Genomic DNA, 18203 nt, shown 5'->3' on the forward strand with positions numbered 1-18203 from the left:
ACAATCGGTTTTCTGATAAACTTATGGAGAATCATTTTTTGGTTAGAGTTGAAGTAGGAGTATGTTTGAGTATTGAAGAGTTCTCAGCAATACAGGCTGTGTCTGATGGAGAAGAACATGAGTTTGAGACAATAAGAAACTGCAGCTTTGTAACAGTATGAAACTGCTATAGTCCACATTTGTGAAATTACATAAAGAATATTTCTGCATCTTATTTCCATCTCCTTAAAACTTTGTTCATTGGTTTATTTACTACATCTTCCTTGTGATATATGTTTCATTTGTTGTTTACTACCAGGAAAAATTGAACCTCTTCTGGAATAATGAAAGCAATTATCTGGTAATTAAATTCAGCCAGTTTGCATTTTTTCACTGGCTGTTGGGAAACTCAGACCTAAAACAATAGTCACAGCAGCCAGTTTTTCTATATTCTACTTCCCATTTTTTCTATAGTTCATTTTATAAAATTTTTTAAACTTTTGGTTTTAAAATAAGCCCTCTTAGATTCTCTTAGGAAATGAGAGGTTATAATTTAGAAATATGTAGCCTAAATGATGTGTATGGATAGAGGCCTAGATATGGAGATAAGGAAAAAAGCAATAAGTGAATACTTTTAAAACAACCGAAGGCTCTGAGCTCATTGGTGGATGAATCCATTGACAAGTTCATAATCCTGTGGACTTTGGGAGGTGGTGGAAACCATAGGCCATGGGGTCAGGTTGATGGAAGTAGGCCAGGCGGCAGGCCCATGGGGACCGTATCATGTCCGACCCTTTCCTCTCTCTGCTTCCTGGCTGCCAGGAGGTGAGCAGTCTTCCTCCACCACCTGTCCCTGCCATGATGTTCAGTCTCACCTCAGGCCCTCAGTGATGGGACCAAGTGACCATGGACTGAAACCTTGGAAACTGAACCCAAATCCTTCTTTTCTCCTTTGCTTTTCTCAGGTATTTTATCACAGGAATGAGAAGGTACTAAAATGACTAAAATACCCAGCTTTAAATTGAGATTATGTGCCCTTAAGTATGAAATTGCCTGATATTTAATCCTCTCAGGTAATTCTGAGCAGTTTCGACTGGACATTTTGCAATGGAAACTCATGTCCCTGGTTCTGCTTTTGCCAGGATTCCTGCTTTCTTTGGAGTAATTGAGAAGGAGATTTAAACATTTAAAAGAGAAGAATAATTACAAAGCAGGCAAGGTGCCTTAAAAATTCCAGGACCTAAAAACTAGGTAGGGTGCCTGCTGATACCTGGCAGAGCAGCTATGTGGTTACAGGTCAAAAATGAGGCAGGAGGAGTAGCAGCTGGGAAAACTGGGATTGAGGTGGACACCTCTGGGCACACCAGGCTTGGGCAAGAGAGGGAGAAGAGGAGAGCCAGGAGACGTGGTGAACAGGAAGAGCTGTGTGCCCATCAGGGTGGGTGCTTCCTCCTTCCCACCACACCCTCCTCTGGCCATCGTGCAAGGCCATGTAAGGGGAAGAAGTTACAGTGTCCACAGTTCACCTTAAGAGGGAAATAGCAGTGTCTGCAGGACTGGGCACAGGCTAGGTCAACATACCTTGATTTCCCAGGCAGTTGGTGGACAGCTGTGGGAAGCGTGACCAAGTCACTGGCTTAGATGGCTTGACTCCAGGCTTCCTGCCTCTGCCCAGGCTGACCCCAGGTATCACTGCAGTCTCATTTGCAGCTGTCATTTTGTAGAGTTGTTACAGTATGATGGTGGCTATAAAAATGGCAGGCCTCTGTGCATGCAAAAGAGCTCTTTCCTCTTCCCATGAAGTACAGTGCATAGGGCAGTCAGTCCCCAGACCTTTCTGGAATGGACCCACAGCCATCGCTGGGGAACCAGAATGCCCAGGCACCAGCCAGCAGGCTCTCAGCTAACTTTGGTAGCTGAGAATCCCAGAATCAGGCCCTGGTGAGAGCTGAGTGTGGACCTTAAGGGGACCTAGTCACTGAAATTTGAATGGTTCCCTGGCCTGGGGTGTGATCACAGAGTGGAGAGTGTCAGATGGGTGCCTTGGAAATCAGCCCTTCTCAGATGAACTACCATATCAAAGGTGGCATCCATGGCAGAAGGGCCTGTGCAGCAGAGGTGGGGATTTGGGAAGGGTGCTTTTCCTTCGTCTCCACAGGACTGCCCCACATGCTGTGAGAGTCTGAGGGAACCTGGCAGAGGGACAAGCACAACAGCAGGAGCAGAGGCCCCGTGCTGCTGCTGCTACCCTGGCCCCTGGTGGCATCTACACCGAAGAAGGTTCCCCTGGTCTGGAAAGTGTGCTTGCCTCCATCTCTGACTAGGAGGGCCAGAGAGGGTTTGCAACCATGCTGTGTGGGCACAGAAGGCCCACAGGGTCACTGCAGGGCTGTGCCCACTCCCTGTCATGAGAGGGTCCTAAAGAGCAGACTGGCCAAGTTCTCCACAGTGCCTCAATGGCATCGAGGTCATGAGACAGCAAGATCTAGAATCAAGGAGCACACCAAGGGCCAGCAGAGGACACCATGATTCCCAGGGAGGGAGCTTGACCCCAGAGGCATCAGGGGTCAGGTCTACCACATTCATGCATCTTGCCCCTGAGACATCCGAAGAAAGGGGGAATGCTCATTGCTCACCTCTTCTGACCCAAAAGGGCCACCACCTGGAGGTCTCCTTTGGTCTGAGGAGGCAGCTCAATGCCCTTGTGGGAATGTGGCTGCACTTCTGTCTTACTGGGTGACAGAAGGAATCCCCAGGTGTGGGTGGGGCCCAGAGGGGAGGGGCATGCAGCAGGTACAGGTGGTGGAACCAGCAGAGCTGCTCTGAGCCAGACAGTGTGGAAGACTCTGGAACTCTGGACGGTTCCATGGTGGGAAACGTGCAAGACCCCAGGGGTCTCTGGCAGGCCTTGCCTTCCACAGCTGAGTCATACATGCTGGCAAAGACTGCAAGCAGGACAGAGGACATCAGGATCTGCTCACTTGAGCGGGGCAGTCAGAGCACCCAGATATCCACCCAAGCATCTGCTTTGCCCCAGATGCAGAGCAAGGGAGTCGGCCACCCACGGGCTGAACCTCTGGAGCTGTGCATCCCAAGCCAGCTTTCTCTCCTGTAAGTTGCTCTTGTCAGGGATTTCTGTCACAGGACAAACAGTTCATGAGCACAGGTGTTGCAATCCAGATCTATACCCCTCAGTAGCCACTCAGCACCATCCAACCTTGCCCTGTCATTACACTCCCTGAGTCCAGGAAACTGCCTGTGCAAGGAGGCCTAGGAGAGGAAACAGGTGAGGATGCCACCGGCAGGGACACACCAGCAGCCCTTGCAAGGCGCTCGAGCTCACTGCCCAAAAGTGGGCCAGATGCCAGAGGACAGATTAATATTTGATGGATTCCAGTTGTCATTGAGTGCTGAGCACCAGCTGTGAGACATCTAAGCCAGCTTAGTCTCAATTTTATTAGCACTTAACCACCAAAAAGGATCAAAGTCAACAGACTTCTGTTCATAACTTATCTTTAGGAGCCCTCAGTTGTTCTAGGGGAAATATACAAAGCCCTGTTCTCAATCAAGTGTGCTAGAGCAGGCATTTTGCAGAAAGTGTTTTGCAGTAGAAGACGGCATGGTTGAATGTGCAGACGGAGCAAGGTGTGTCCCCTGGGTTCCCCAGGCAATGGCTGCGTCCCCCAGGTCCCTGCTGAGCCACACTCTGTGGCTGAGGTCGCCTCCTGTTGAACAGGTCTAGAAGAGTCTCCACCATATTTTCCCTCCTCCCCAGCAGAAGACAGCCCCCATGAGCCAATGACAGAAGCAATTTCAGGGTCCTGTGAAAGGCATAGAAGTCAATTATGCTGTCATCCCTGATCATGCCACAGATACAAGAAGCAAAAGAAAGCAGAGAATGAGAGATGGCACCTCGCCCAGACACTGAGAAAGTGAAATGGAGTTAGATTTCAGTCAACAGTTAGATTATAGTATCACATTTCTGACAAGATCACAAAAAGCAGATTAACCTTCTGGGCACACCTGCCTATGGGAAAGGCTTCCATGCCAAGTCCACAGAAGGCACCAGTGTGGATGTGTCTGGGAGGACTGCTGTGACCCTTGGCCCATGTAGAAGTGGAAAGACACAGAGGGTCCCCAAAACACCCCAAAGGAGCTGTCAGGAAAGGCCTGAGTAGGATTTAAGCTATCAGGGCTTCAACTCCTCAGTAATAATTTCTTAAATATAAAAGATACAATAGCTTTAGCTTCTTCCCATGATTTTAAATTATGAAAAATGCACAGAAAACAACAAAAAGTGATAGCCTGGAGGTCTTCAGGATCACAAGAGACTCAGGTGACCCTTGGCATGACTTCAGCCTGGCTGTGTGCAAGCCCAGGACAGGACAGGCTGCTGCTATGGAACACTGGAGCCCTAAAGCCAGTGCTGTGACTGGAGAATAGGGACACAGAGTGGGGCCTGATCCAGAAGAAGAGATGAGGACATGCACACACACAGGGATGAGCCTGTGAGGACACAGGGAGAAGAGGGTGCCTGCAAGCCAGGAGAGAGGCCTCGGATGGAGCCAGCCCTGCCCACACCTTGACTTGGCCTCCCAGCCTCCAGGACTGGGGAGGATGAACTTCCACTATTGAATTTCACCTTGGTGTAGCATCATGGTGGCTCCAGCATGCTTCCAGCCATGCTGAGAAGCAAGGGCAAACTGTGAGGGGAAAGGGACTCTGGCAGGTGCACCATTTGGCCCAATAACAAAAACATATCCTCATGGTAACAGTCACTATGGGGTGAGGCCCTGGACCACCCTGGAGGCAAGAGGACCCAAGACAGCAGGAGGAATCTGCCCGCTCCCCCATCAGTGTGAAACTGAGCTGCAGCCTATCTGGATGCAGACAGCAAGGGGACTCTGCCATCCCACTAAGCAATGAGGGCAGAGGCACCTGAAGTTCCAGGGCACCTGATGGTCCCCAACAAGTGGACAGCTGTGCCCAGGAAGGCTGAGGTATCTGTTCAACACTGCATGGAGTGGCCAGCTTCCTGGTAGCCCATAGGAAATGTGCAGAACCACCCAGGGAGGAAGGGTTGTAATGACACACAGATGTGCCTGGACGGCTGGTAGCTGTGTGCCCAGTGGTCCTGCCTGTGGTTTCTACCTTGCCATCAAGATTGGTGTGTTCCAGAGGCATGGGACAGTCCCACCCGTGAATGTGGGGGCAAAGGGGCTCCCGTCCATTGCATTAGGGAACAGTCGTCCCTCAAGCTCAGGACTCCAGAGCCCGTCTGTCCCACTGTCTGGAGAAGAGTTGAGAGTGAGGCTGGATGGGCGACTGGATGGTGAGACCCACTGATACGGACAGAGCTGGGTCCAGCTGGGGTCAGGCCTTCTTGAGATGTGAACTGAAGCATAGCTAGGGCTCACATTGGTTCTGCTGGGGTGTCTGTCATTGGCACTGAAAAGGTCCTGATCATGTCAAGGGCCAGGAAATTCAGATTTTGCTAGATGACACTACAGTGGTGGAACACAGCAGACAAATTCGCTTTCTTTTGCAATGTAAGGGCACACCATGAATTTGATTCCTTATCCTTTCTGTTGAAGGAAAATCCATCTCTGGATTTAGCTGTCTGAATTTCAAAGATGCCTTTTAACACACCATACTTCTCTTTTCTTCTCATATTTTGACTAGCCACACCAAGAGTTAAGCAGGTGTGAGCACCCTGATGCCATGGCTGTGAAGGCCATGTTGAGCTGTCACACTGGGGTCTGGCACTGCCATGCCACACTGAGGATCATGTTGGGGTCTCACACTGGCATACCACATTGGGGAACCCATATTGGGGTACCACATTGGAGTATCATGTTGGGGTATCATATTTGAGTCCCACATTGGGAGTACTGCATTGGAGTAACCCAACAAAGGTTCTATATTGGAGTTACCACACTGGGGATACTATATTGTTGCTCCCACGTTGGGGACATTACACTGGCAGTCCTACACTGGGGTACCATGAGGACCCCATTGTGGGACCCTTGCTTCCTCCCAAGAAGTGGCAGCAACAGGGGAGGTAAATGGTCAAGTGCTCAGACAGGTGACATCCAGCTTGAGGGCTATGGAGTTTGTCCCTGAGTGAGTCAGCAAGGCCATGTTGGCTCTTGGGAGTTTTTGAACATGCATATGAAACACTCAGCAAAGCACTTGGCAACTCTGCACGTGCAAAGTTAAGGAAAGGTAGACAGCATTCTGAATTGGAAAGGACTTTTCCATGAAAAGAATTAGAGAAGTATGGATTTTAATAATATTTTAATAATAAAGTACAATATTGATGCATTTGCAAATTGGAATATATTGTGCAAATGTAAGGTCCTAGAGCAGGGGACACAGGGACTTCCTGTGGCATCTCTGCCCCTCGCCTGTCAATCTCACACTCTTCTGAAATCTGGGTTCCTACATTGTGCACATCAACTTCTATCACTGGCAGAGATCCATGCTCCTCTCCTCCCTCCAGTTTCCATCACCTCCATGCTGCTAAGTACAGTTGGCTGTGTTGATCGAAAGAACACAGCTGGTTTCTCGACTGGATACAAAGCTGGCCCTGAGGATGGTGCAGGTGGCATTGGCTGTGATGCCCTCATCCTTCAGAATGCAGCTCAGCCTTCCCGACTCACTCCAGTCAGGAGGTTCGGCTGGTTGGAGCCATGGACTGGAGTCAATCGACCCAGCCCCTCCAACAGGAAAGAGTGGAGCAGGGCATGGCTCCCTGATGTGCTGGGATAGCACAGCTTTGGCCTCGTCGGCACCTTGGTCAAGTCCCTGCATCTCAGGCAGCCTTGGTTTCTCATCAGCTGAATCAGAAGATGCAGACTTTGAGTTTCCATCAGAATTACTGGTGGAGCCTGTGGTCCAGTGAAGTTTCTCACAAAGTGAGTCTGAGATACTGGTATACTTGGCAAAAAAGCAGGTGCCCAGCCTTAACTGACCTCCAGAGCCAGAGCTCCAGGACTGGGGCTGGGCATCACTGTCTAGAAAAAGCCACAGAGCCTATCCTGACATAGACACTCTGTCTAGGCATCCCATACAGCGCTGCACAGTACTTGTGGCAGGGGCTGCAGCAGCACTGGCCAAGCTGTCCTCCACAGACAGGTCCCCACAGCACACAGCCTCCCACGGAGCTGGACCACATGCAGATCTCCAGGCACACCCAGGGCTCCAAGGCAGCCAGTCTGAAGGTAGGTCAGAAAGCTCTGTGAGACACTTCCACAGGGCTCTGGCAGAGTGCCTCACTATAAGGAACTGACCTGGTGGAAATCCCTTGAAGGTGGGCCTTTGCTGCCCAAGTCTGGCTCCATGACCACAAAGGTATAGGTGAAGGCAGGAAGCAGGACTGACGGGCCTCCCTCCCGGGATTCAATTCTGTTCACTTCTGAGGGAACAAAGCTCAGCCATTCCCCCCTCCCCCCAAACACGTCAAAAGTATGGACTATGTAGTATCCTAATGACCACATGCTACTCCTGCAGCCACAGCATGGGCATAAGCCTTCACTCTCCTTTGGACTAATGATCCTGATTCAGCTGCATAGGTAGAAAGACCGAGGCCCCTGGTGCCTTTGGTGCTGTGTTGAGGTCATCAGCTGGAGGCCACCCTGCAGCTCCTCAGAGCCGCCACATCCACAGCCCCAGTGCCTGGCTGCCCCCTGAGGAGCTCCATCCTTACCCACGTTGTCCTGTACAGGTGACCTGGTACCTGGAGAGAGGCAAGGCTCTAGGACCAGGGTGGCCACATTCTCTGCTTTGAACAAGCTGCCAGATGGGAGGTGTGGGACCAGGGCTCCTGCTCCTGGAGTGCTCTGTGCTGAGGCCACTCAGGACAGGGGCCACGATGTCCTGGGATGAGGGCAGCTATGCTGGACTCTGCCCTTGCTGACTGGCCATGGTAAGGAGGAGCCAGTGGTCAGGGGTGCTGAGTGCCCCCTCCTCTCTTCCAACCTTCCTTTTGCGTGGCAAGGATATTAGAGATTAGATTTAGGGGTGCTTTGCCACTGAGCTATCTCAGCCCTTTTCTTTATTTTGAGACAGGGTCCTTGTGTATTGCCCAGCAGACCTTTAACTTGCCATTTTCTTGCCTCAGGCTCCAGACATGGGACTGCAGGTGACTGGTGTGGCCTTAGCCCCACAGCTGCTCCCCAGCCCTCCATGAAGCCACCAGGGTGGGTTTCTGTCACATGATTGGGGTCCTCTTTGAAAGCGTGTGTCCAGGAGAACTGGAGCTTGGTGGGAGTAAGTCCAGCCACTGCTGTCTGAGGGCAGAGTGGAGAGGGACAGGCACACTGCTCGCTGGTGGAGGGATGTAGGAGCATTATTAGGTGTAACTGGGCTTTTATTTCCTCTTTGATGAAATTTGAAATGTTCCTGCCACAGAACACAGGGTGCCATGACTGGTGTCACCGTTTGCAGCTGACCTCGTTGCCTCTGACATCCCCTGGTGCTTCCAGCTTGGCCATTGAGTCCACCCCCACCCTCTTCCCTGGGGATTCTACAGAATGCCCACAGGAATGTTCTGTCTCAGGTTTGGAAAATAGTCCCACAGAGCTCTATCAGGTGATTTCCTCTAAGGTAAATCACTGGTCTCAAAGTACAAAGTGCTTAGCGTTGGGCTCCCTCAAAGAACATTCTGGTCTTGTTGGTCCAGTGGTATTCAGGGAATGCAGTGGAGAGAGGCCCATGTGGAGCTGCACCGCAGCCTCTGCCACCCTCCTTGGAGCAGGTGCTTGTGTGTGGGACATGCTTTACCCTGGAGCCATGAGAAGATGGCCCTGGTCCCTTTCCTCACCAGACTTGCCATTCACAGGAGAGAGTGACCCTTCCTACGGAATAACATGGACATTCCCCTGCCTCTGCAGCCTCAGCCCTCCCTGCCTGCCACCCTGGGCACAGCCCACATGAGAGCCTCTGCATGGATGGAAGTGTGTTCCCCTCCAGGCACTGCCCTCCTTGTCGTCCTGCCCCGAGTCCCCCTCAGGATGTTCCAGGCAGGCTGTGGGGTGAGGCCAGCATCCAAGTCTGAGTCAGGACAGAGGAGAAAGCTACAGGAGGGGAAGTGTTTTATTAGATTCTGAGCAGTGTGACAACTGTCACCAGAATCTGTACCCAGGTGCTCAGTCTACATTTTGAAACAGAAGGTCAAGCTTTCCTGAGGGTGGCAGCATTCACCTTGGGGCTCACGGGTGCACCGTCCCTCCCACAGACAGCCTGGGGAGTCAGCTCTACCGGGAGTCATTCCCAGTTTCAGCCAGTGTGAAGAAGTGAGAAATCACCCTGCTGAAGCCGCCTGTGCCAGTGAGAGACATACACCAGACACAGGTATATCTGGCCTCTCCGTGCACACACACTGTGCTTTCCAGGCTGGAGACACACATGAGAGTCAACAGCTCAGCATGGTCCTGGTAAATGGCACCCAAGCACTCCAGATGGTATTTCTTGCCAAGGGCAGCAGCTTCCTGCCTTATGCTGTTCGGTTTGCTGCTTGATAAATTCTGTACATGACTTTCAAACACAAGAGCTGATGCCAAGGGGCCACGTGCTCAGCAGATGCCACTCATGGTAACCAGCGCACCCCACTTCCCTGGGTGACATCGCTGCCATGCACAGCACATGTCTTCCTTGATGACCATGAGGGTCAGGGCCCTGGACAGGGATGATTTCATCAGTCCAGCCCACAACGCTCAGCCCAGTTTAACCAAATGCACAAGGACACTGCCCTCAAGTAGGAACAGATGGTCACTTCTCGAATCGTCAGCACTGGACCATTAGGTGGGCTCCTTCAAAGTACTTTCAGGAACACCTTATTGCCTCAAGAGTAGAAATAGCAATACTTTCTGGATAGGAATTCCCCATGGTAATTAACCCAGGGAGGTGAGCAGAGGGCTGCCTAATGACTCTGTGGTTCAGAGTGCAGCTTCTCCTGCCACCTCCCACAGTATTCTCAGGATGCTGTCAATGCAGACAATGCCCTTATCTCCTTATTTTTCAAGCCAACTGTTTATCTGGAGAAACTAGAAACAGAAAAGAATGTGTCCTTGCCCAGGAGCCAGAATTTCAGAGAGATGCCAGGGACAGACCTGCCTTTTCTCCAGCCCTCAGTCTCCCCTCTGAGCCTACAGGACGTGGGTTCCACCCTCAGCCACCCTTCAGCCTGGAGAAGAGCCACCTCCAGACAAACCCTGATATCTACCCCAGGTGCACAGACCCCATGGGCTGGTCAAGGCTCCCTATTTGCAGGCCTGGGGTGCTCTGTCTGAGGATGAAGTTGCCACATCCCCAGAGGGATCACACCCACATGCAGTGGTACTGGGGGTGAGCTGAGGGCAGGCAAGCTGGAGAATCCCAAGGAAGCCTCTCCCTCTTCTGGGCCCTAGGGCAGTGTCAGCCTCCTTTTAGGGAAAGGACCCCTGGACCCCCACAAAGCCAAGGTGTAGAGCATGATGCCTGTTAGAGAGACATTGGATGTGAGGTGACAGCAGCCAACACTCCTTCTTGGGTGCTGCATACCCAGGCCAGGCTAAGTACCCACCCTCATCTCGGTGACACTCAAACCTCCAGCACGTCCTCCTTTGTGACCTCCAGGAGGACAGGGGATATCAGACTGAGATGAAATCTGGGAAAACTATGAATTTTAATTTCTTCTAAGGTCACATTCCTTCATAAAATGTAATGAAAGAGATATGGGTATGCCTGTGTGTCACGTACATACATACATGTGTAACTTGGAATACTTGTATACACATGAGCATATGTGTGCACTGTAAGTGTTTGCGTGTGTGTGTGTTCTGTTTCCTGTCTTCCCACCCTGCCTGGTGTGTGCACTGTGCACTATAAGTGCGCACATGTGTGTGTGCATGTGCAAGTTCTGTTTCCTGTATTCCTGCCCTTCCAGTGTGTACACTGTGCATTTTAAGTGTGCACATGTGTGTGTGCGTGCACATGTGTGTGTGCACATGTGTGTGAGTTCTGTTTCCTATATTCCTGCCCTGCCTGGTGTGTGCACTGTGCACACGTGTGTGTGTGTGTGTGTGTGTGTGCACATGCACAAGTTCTGTTTCCTGTCCTTCTGTCCTGCCTAGTTACTGAGAGCCAAGTCTGGGTGCTCACTTCCAGGAGGGTGGGTGTGTCCCATAGCACTGCCCTGGCTGGCCTCTGGGTGGGCTCTGAGCACCTGTGGGTAAGCTCCGATGACCAGGCTGGGTGGGGGCTTTTCATCTGATCCGTTTGTCCCCAGAGTCCCCTGCTGGGGCAAAGCTGGCCCTGCTCGAGCATGCATGTGGCCCCTGAGGGTCACCACCTCTGGCCCTCCCTCATCCCAGGGGTAGGCTGGAGCAGGTATGACCAGCTCCTCTGAGCATGGGGCTTGTCATTCAACAGAACAGTGATAATGTAATGCATTTCATTTGCTTAACCTTAAATATATGTAAATTAAAGGGTTTTTCTTTTATTAAAAATAACACTGAAACTTACCACTGATGTGTTTTTGTTATTCTGAGGAGAGGCCATCCTGGAGGAGCCAGGCATAGTGACATCTCCATTCAGGTTTGTGTGGAGCTCAGCCCAGGACTGAGCCAGCACAAAGCCCACCCAAGTTTTGGCCAGGCCACTTTCACTCAGGCACCCCAATTGTGGGCCTGTGATGGGGGAGCGCACACCAGGGTCAGAAGCCAAACTGCAGCAAGAAAGGAACATGAATGCACAGGGAACACTGGAGAAGCAGCGTGCGCCAGGAAGGAAGACATGTCGCCACCCCTGGGGGAACCCCATCGCCCATGCCCCAGGCTCACAGGGACCCCTGAATTGTCTGTCCTCACCCCAGGCACATTCCCCCTTTGGCTCTCTCTCGGGTTCCCTCTGCCAACACGGGGCATCCCAGCCCTGTGCAGATCACCGAGACCCTCCATATCTGTCCCTCTGCATTCGGTAGCCCCCAGCCTTCCAGCAGGTTGAAACTTGCTGGTAGCAGTTGGATGGGGCCCCTGTACAAACCAGCTTAAGTTGTGGGGATCCATCACCTCTCAGTGGGAAGCTGGCCGTCGATGGGCCATTTGCCCTCCCGCTCCTGCTGTTCCCACCACTCTCGCTGTGCCCTGGTCAGCAGCACCTTACCCTGACTCTGTCCTCACCATCAGCATCGTCCTCTGTGTCCTGACTTAGTGTCTCTCCATCTGTGTCCCTGTGTCTTCACACAGCACCAGTCCCCGTGTCTCTCCTTGGAAGGACAGCAGTCTCCTGAGTCCGGAAACACCCTGCTCCACTATGACCCCATCATAATTCATATCTGTAAAGTCCCCACATCCAGATAGTTCTGGGCCCAGAAGGGCTGTGATTGTGGGACTCCATTCCCAGGTCAGGTGTTTTCCCACGGTGCCCCCACTGGCACACCTCACCCTCCACAGGGTCCCCCTTTTCTATGAGAGCCCCAGCTTGAGACCTCACCAAGGCTTCTTGGAGAAGCTTGCCTTCCCTGCACTCTGCTAATGCTAACTCTTGATCCTCATCCCCTCACGACACGGACTCTCCCTTGGACTCACAATCTGCAGCCTCCTGTGGCCCGACAACTCCACAGGCACAGTGCCTGGCCCCCAAGCCCTCATGGGGCATAGCTTTTCATGAAGCATGACTCTTTGCATCTTTGGCTTGGCAACATGTAAAGTGCCTGCCACAGAAGTCACCAGGAGCACTTTAGAGGAATGAGGGACCTTCCTGTGCTTTAGTGACATCAACCAGAGACTGTAAGACAAACTGAGATCTGGGGATGTTGCCTTCAAGTTCACAGTAATCTCAGATTGTCAAGGCCTTTCAGACCCATGGCATCTTCCTGATGAAACAACAGCACCTTACATGACTAATGACCCAGGGGCAGCTCTGCACAGCTCCAGTCACCTGCCTTCTCTCAGAGGACCAGGCCACATATGTGAGAGCCCCCACCCTTCCTGAGGCTCTCCCGCCACAGCTCTGGCTGCTGTCCCTGGTCCTGAGGCAGAGGGTGACTGCTGGGCAGATGCAGGCCACAATAGTCCAGGAACGCCGCCCGTTGTGATCGGGCTTCTCTTCTCAGATGGAGCCACAGGGAAAGAGAGGTGGGGCTGAACCAGGAGGACCAGACCCATCCTGAGGGTCATCAACATCACTTGAGGTACTCCCTGCTCCTGCACACCAAGCTGCCTTCATGAAGCCGCCACAAGGAAGCCAGTTCTTATCTGATAAACAACAAAGTGAAGCTGAGGGCTGGCCCATGCCACATGGAGACCAGCATGGACTCCTCAGTCTCTGCCACCATGTGAAGCCTGCAGAAAGAGGGCTTCTGCTCTCTGCAACCCACATGCCTGAGCGCCAGCCTTATTGTGTCTAGGTGGTGTGGAACACTGGCAGGAGAGCACAGGCTGTTGTGTGGTGTGGTGTGGGGGAGCAGCAGTCAGGGCCACCACACTGCATTCGTGCCCCTCTGCTGATGCTCTGAGCTCCAGCATCACAGGTAGCAGAGATGGTGGTGGCCTGATGTGGTTGGAGATAAGTAATGATGGACATGACATGAAGAGTGCTAAGGAATGCCTGTCCATATCGCTGACATGAGGCTCCACCTCAATCTGTAATTCGCCACTGACTGTGTAAGAGTTTGACACTTGGATCAAGAAGCAAATGTCATATACACACCTCCGAGGTGACCTTTAGCACTGGGCACTCACACGTGGTCCCTGCTGGTGACTTGCTCAAGGACAGCATGTCCAAAGCTGCCCTGGCTGCTCTGGGGCTCCGATCCCTCCCCATTGGCCCTCGATCAGCCCAAGCTGGGCTGAGAGACCCTCCTGCCATGTTGCTTCCAGCCCCAGGAAAGGGAAGGTCCCACCGTGCTGTGACTGGTGAAGATAGGAGAGAGTGGCAACAGACTTGGACTCGGGGGGCAATCACAGATTAGAGGGTGAAGAAAGGGTTAGCAGAGATGTGAGGCCAGGTTGGTGACAGGTAGGCCTTGGTGGACAAGGCTAAATCAGTATTGTCACCCCAGCAGGAACTTCAGGCAGCTCTGCCTTATGACCTTAACCTTCTTATGGACCCCACAGTGGAGCACACTGGTGACAGCTGAGCTGCCTCAAGTGTTGCCCCAGCCAAGGAAACCGCTGTCAGTCCTGGGGGAAGGGGTGTCCCTGATTCACACCCACCAGCAACCTCAGAATGTGGCCCAAGTAGAAACAGGGTCTTGGCAGACTTGAGCTAAGTTGGAAGGAGGTCAGGCTGGAGAAGGGCGTCGGAGGCCTACTTGACTGTGCCTCGTTTGATAGCCATGGACAGAGCAAGCTGCAGACTCCAGGGATCACAAACAGAGACTGCAGGAAAGCCAAGGAGACCTCCCCCAAGAGCCTCAGCAAGAGGCACAACTCCAGCCTCCAGAGCTGGGAAGAGGATGTCTCTAATCTTCAGAGCTACCCAGTTTGTCACTGTGGCCCCAGGAAATACCCTCCAGGTCCTCCCTGCCCTGCTTGTTCTCCTTGCCTCTGTGGGAGGCATTCCTGAAGGGCCACCCACCTCCAGCTCTCCCCTGGAATGGCTCAGCTTTCCTCTGTGACCCCAGGCCCCAACCTACAGCGGGCAGCATTGCTGGGCAGGGAGTTGGGACCAGGAGGGATTTTCCCTCCTTCAGCAAAGGGCTCCGTCCACCATGCTCCTAGGCCACTAACATCCCTGAGAGGCTTTTTTCCTCAGCCACAGAGGCACACACACAGGTACATGCACACACTCAGGCTGCGGACGTGAACCAGGGTCCTGACGCTCAGGTTCGGGTGTCCAGGCAGGAAAGCCATCAGGTGTGGACTTTGCAAATGGAGTCCACATGTTGCAGAGCCTCCAGGCCCCTTGCATCCACACTGCTGAACTGGTGGCCAAATTGAGCAACTGGGCTCATGGCCTTTGGGTAGGCCTAGTGGAATCATTCCATTAAAATAAAGAGAAGGTTTGACTACCCAGGACCAGGCACCCTCCCCTGATTGTGCAAGGTGGGCCCTTCAGGGAGGGTGTGGACCACCCACCTCATCAGCCTGCATCCTGCCAGTTCAACTGGTCTGCACACTGACTCTAGAGCCACATTTGGTGTGAGCCTGTGGGTGAAAAGACGGGTCTTCAGCTCCCACAGGACCCCTCAGGCCTGACAACTGACTGCACCACCAGTCCTGCCTTCTGTGCACATGTCTTCAGCTGTTGGTCCTGCCATGAGCTGAGAGTGGGACCAAGTCACCCCTGGCAGGAGGAGTCACAATTTCCTTCAGGGTCATGGGAGGGCCACACCATGTTCACGGGACCACAAGCCCCAGGTTCTCCAGATGAACTTTCCACATGTGTACTCACCCCCAGGGGATAAAGACGAGGTCCCAAAGTGTGTTCTGACTGTGTCTTTCAACTGGATGGATTCCAAGCAGAACTTCAAGTGGCTGAAAAGCCGTCCCCACACCCCTGCCAGGGAAAACACCCACCATAGAACACCTGAAGCAGATGTTCCACAACCTGCCCAAGTTTTCTGATCCATGTGTATGGGCTCAGTGAACGAGCTGGCACCAGGAGGACTCCGTGCAGACGGGGATGAGGGAAGACCACTGTGGAGGAATAACAGAGAGGCCACAGGGCGAGGCCTGGACAGCAGCTGGGAGGCCTGGAGGGGCCTGGGTGCCAGGGCCACACAGGAACACAGCCCGAAAGGTGCCAGGCCCAGCAAACCCAACAAGACAATTTTGTTTTCATGAATTATTTTCTGTCCTCTAGTTCCCAAGAGACAGGGCATGACATGCAAAGGAATGCTCGGCAGTTGAGTTCTTTGTATGGACTTGTGGTGCTTAGGGGTCGAGGGAACCCACAACGGCATCCCGGGCAGAGCATCAGATGGCTGCTCACTGCTCTCTCTGTACCTGTACTGCATGCCCTCTGTTCCAGTCCTGAAATAGCAACTATAGAAGAAATGGCCATTTTACTTTTTAAAACATCTTAGTAAAGCAGAAAGAAAAAAAATTGACCAAACTCAAAAGTCTACCAATTCCATCACCAAGACAGGGCCACAAACTTCTGTTTTCCTGCAAACTATCCAAATCTTAACAGCCCCCATTAACTGGCAATGGCTTGCTAGATATGCCATCAGATCTGGGCTTAGGAACTCATATGAATGCAAAGGAAGGAGGAGTGGACAAGCCAGCTGGACACTAGATCCCAAAGCAAGGGAGGCACACACAGGAGGCAGCACCATGTCTTAATCAAAGGCCCAGGGCCACTGTGCCTCCAGCTCCACTCCACACTCTGGGCAGCACTGGGGTGGCAGATGGTGACCCATAGAGCCACATGTTCTCTTTTTAAAATGAGGGAAACATACTCAGAAAAGGGACTCATGAGGAATAGCTCTGGACAGACCACAGTAGAGACTGGGCTGGTAGCAGTGTCAGATCTCTCAGTCTCCTGGTCTCTGTGACTGCTCTTTGTGACTTCAGGGACTTCACACATAGCCTCTAATCCTGGCTCATTTGGTAGAATTTCAAGGAGTGACACCCTCTGGAAGTCCAGCAAGCAGATGACTCAGCAGCGCCCAGGAAAGCATAGTGGAACCAGTCCAGGCTCACGTGACTCCAGGGGTCCTAAAATTACTTGTGCCATGGTCACCGTTCTTTCAGAGGACAGCAATTCTGTCATTGCTGCAGCCAGGCATCTCAGTTTACAAACAGCTCCCCCAAATCTCAGAGGGGAACAAATGTGACCTTACCACAAGATCTAAGCTGGGGTGGATGCTGCCCCTGCTTTCGGCAAATCCACTGAGAAACCCACAAATATGAATGGCATTCTGTTTCTGTGCTTAAAGTCGGTGTGCGTTTCTTTAAGCATTTGAAAAGACCGCGTTTGGCACATCTGTGCTCTGTGGCGAGGACACAATGCACACAGCAATGAGACGCAGCTTTGCAGTGAAAGTGCCAAAAAATTCACCCACTTCCACAGCTCTTGCCAGTGAAGGAGGTGCAGCTCTGCTCACGTGAAGTGCTGAGCATGGCACAGCTGGTGCATATTCATAGATCCCTCCTCCAAATTCCTTCCTGACTCTGGCCGCGTAGGACCCACCGCCTTCTGAATGCTGGCCAGGGCCTCTGCAGGGTCTGGCATGCTGGCCAGCCGCTGTGGCGACATCAGGTACTGGCTCCCTTGCCAGAGTCGACTCTGCATGGAACATGGTGCTGTGGAATGTGGGATCTCCCAGGTAGCTGCTCAGGAGGCAAGGGCACCAGCAGCATGGGAGGCCTGTCAGTTCTCTTCATTTTCTGGTGCATTCCCAGCACAGGACACAGATGCCACATGCCAGGTGAACGTCTGAGAGCCCTGGCGGTGCAGGTGGGAAGGCTGCCGTCCTGGCTGTCGGCTGACTGTGATGGCACATGAATCTGGGTGCTCACAGGAGAGCAGTCATCACATGACCTTCCATGGGAGGGTGCTTAGCACACAGTAAACTGAAGCATCTACGGTGACTGAACAGCCCTGGAGTGTATTTGTCCACCCCTGGGCATGGCTGCCTGGCTGGCATGAAGCTGCCACAGCTCCAGTGGGCCTCAGTTTCACAGGTGTGAACCCCCAGATCTGTCTGCTTCCTCAGGAAGGGCTTGTTCTCCAGGAGAAGGACTCTACAGGGAGGGACCGCCGACAAAGAAAACTGCCCTGAGTCCACTGTTTGAGGGCCACTCCCCTTCTACCTGTGCCGCGCTGCCCGCGGGCCACCCCCAGGCGGGAGCCACAGTGTCAGGAGCGTCTGGTGATTATTATTTTGAGCCTGCCACCCTAGGGCCCACAGCTTTCGCACAGCTGTGCAATGCTGCTCTGCTGTGTGGCGGCAAGGCAGGCAGGCAGCCTGGTGAATGGCTCCTTGGCACCTTTGGTGACTGCCAAAGACCCTCCTGGAGCTGGGGACACTTGCAGCTGAAGAAATGACCTGATGTGATTTTCCAGGAAGGTGACCAGTGAGGAAAATTCTCACTGACCACCTCCTCCTGGGTCTGCTGGGAGCAGGGGCAGCACACCTCTGTCCATCAAGCCAAATGTGCTTATCCCTTTGCCACTCTCCCCTTTCCTTTCTTTTTTTCCTTTCTTTTTCTAATGGGTGGGAATTGTTCCACTTTGCCATGAGGAATGCTGAAGAAATGCATAATTAAAAATGAAAAAGGAGTCTTCATGGC

The sequence above is a fragment of the Sciurus carolinensis genome, unplaced genomic scaffold (assembly GCF_902686445.1).
Source record: "Sciurus carolinensis unplaced genomic scaffold, mSciCar1.2, whole genome shotgun sequence".
In the NCBI taxonomy this organism is placed as follows: Eukaryota; Metazoa; Chordata; class Mammalia; order Rodentia; family Sciuridae; genus Sciurus; species Sciurus carolinensis.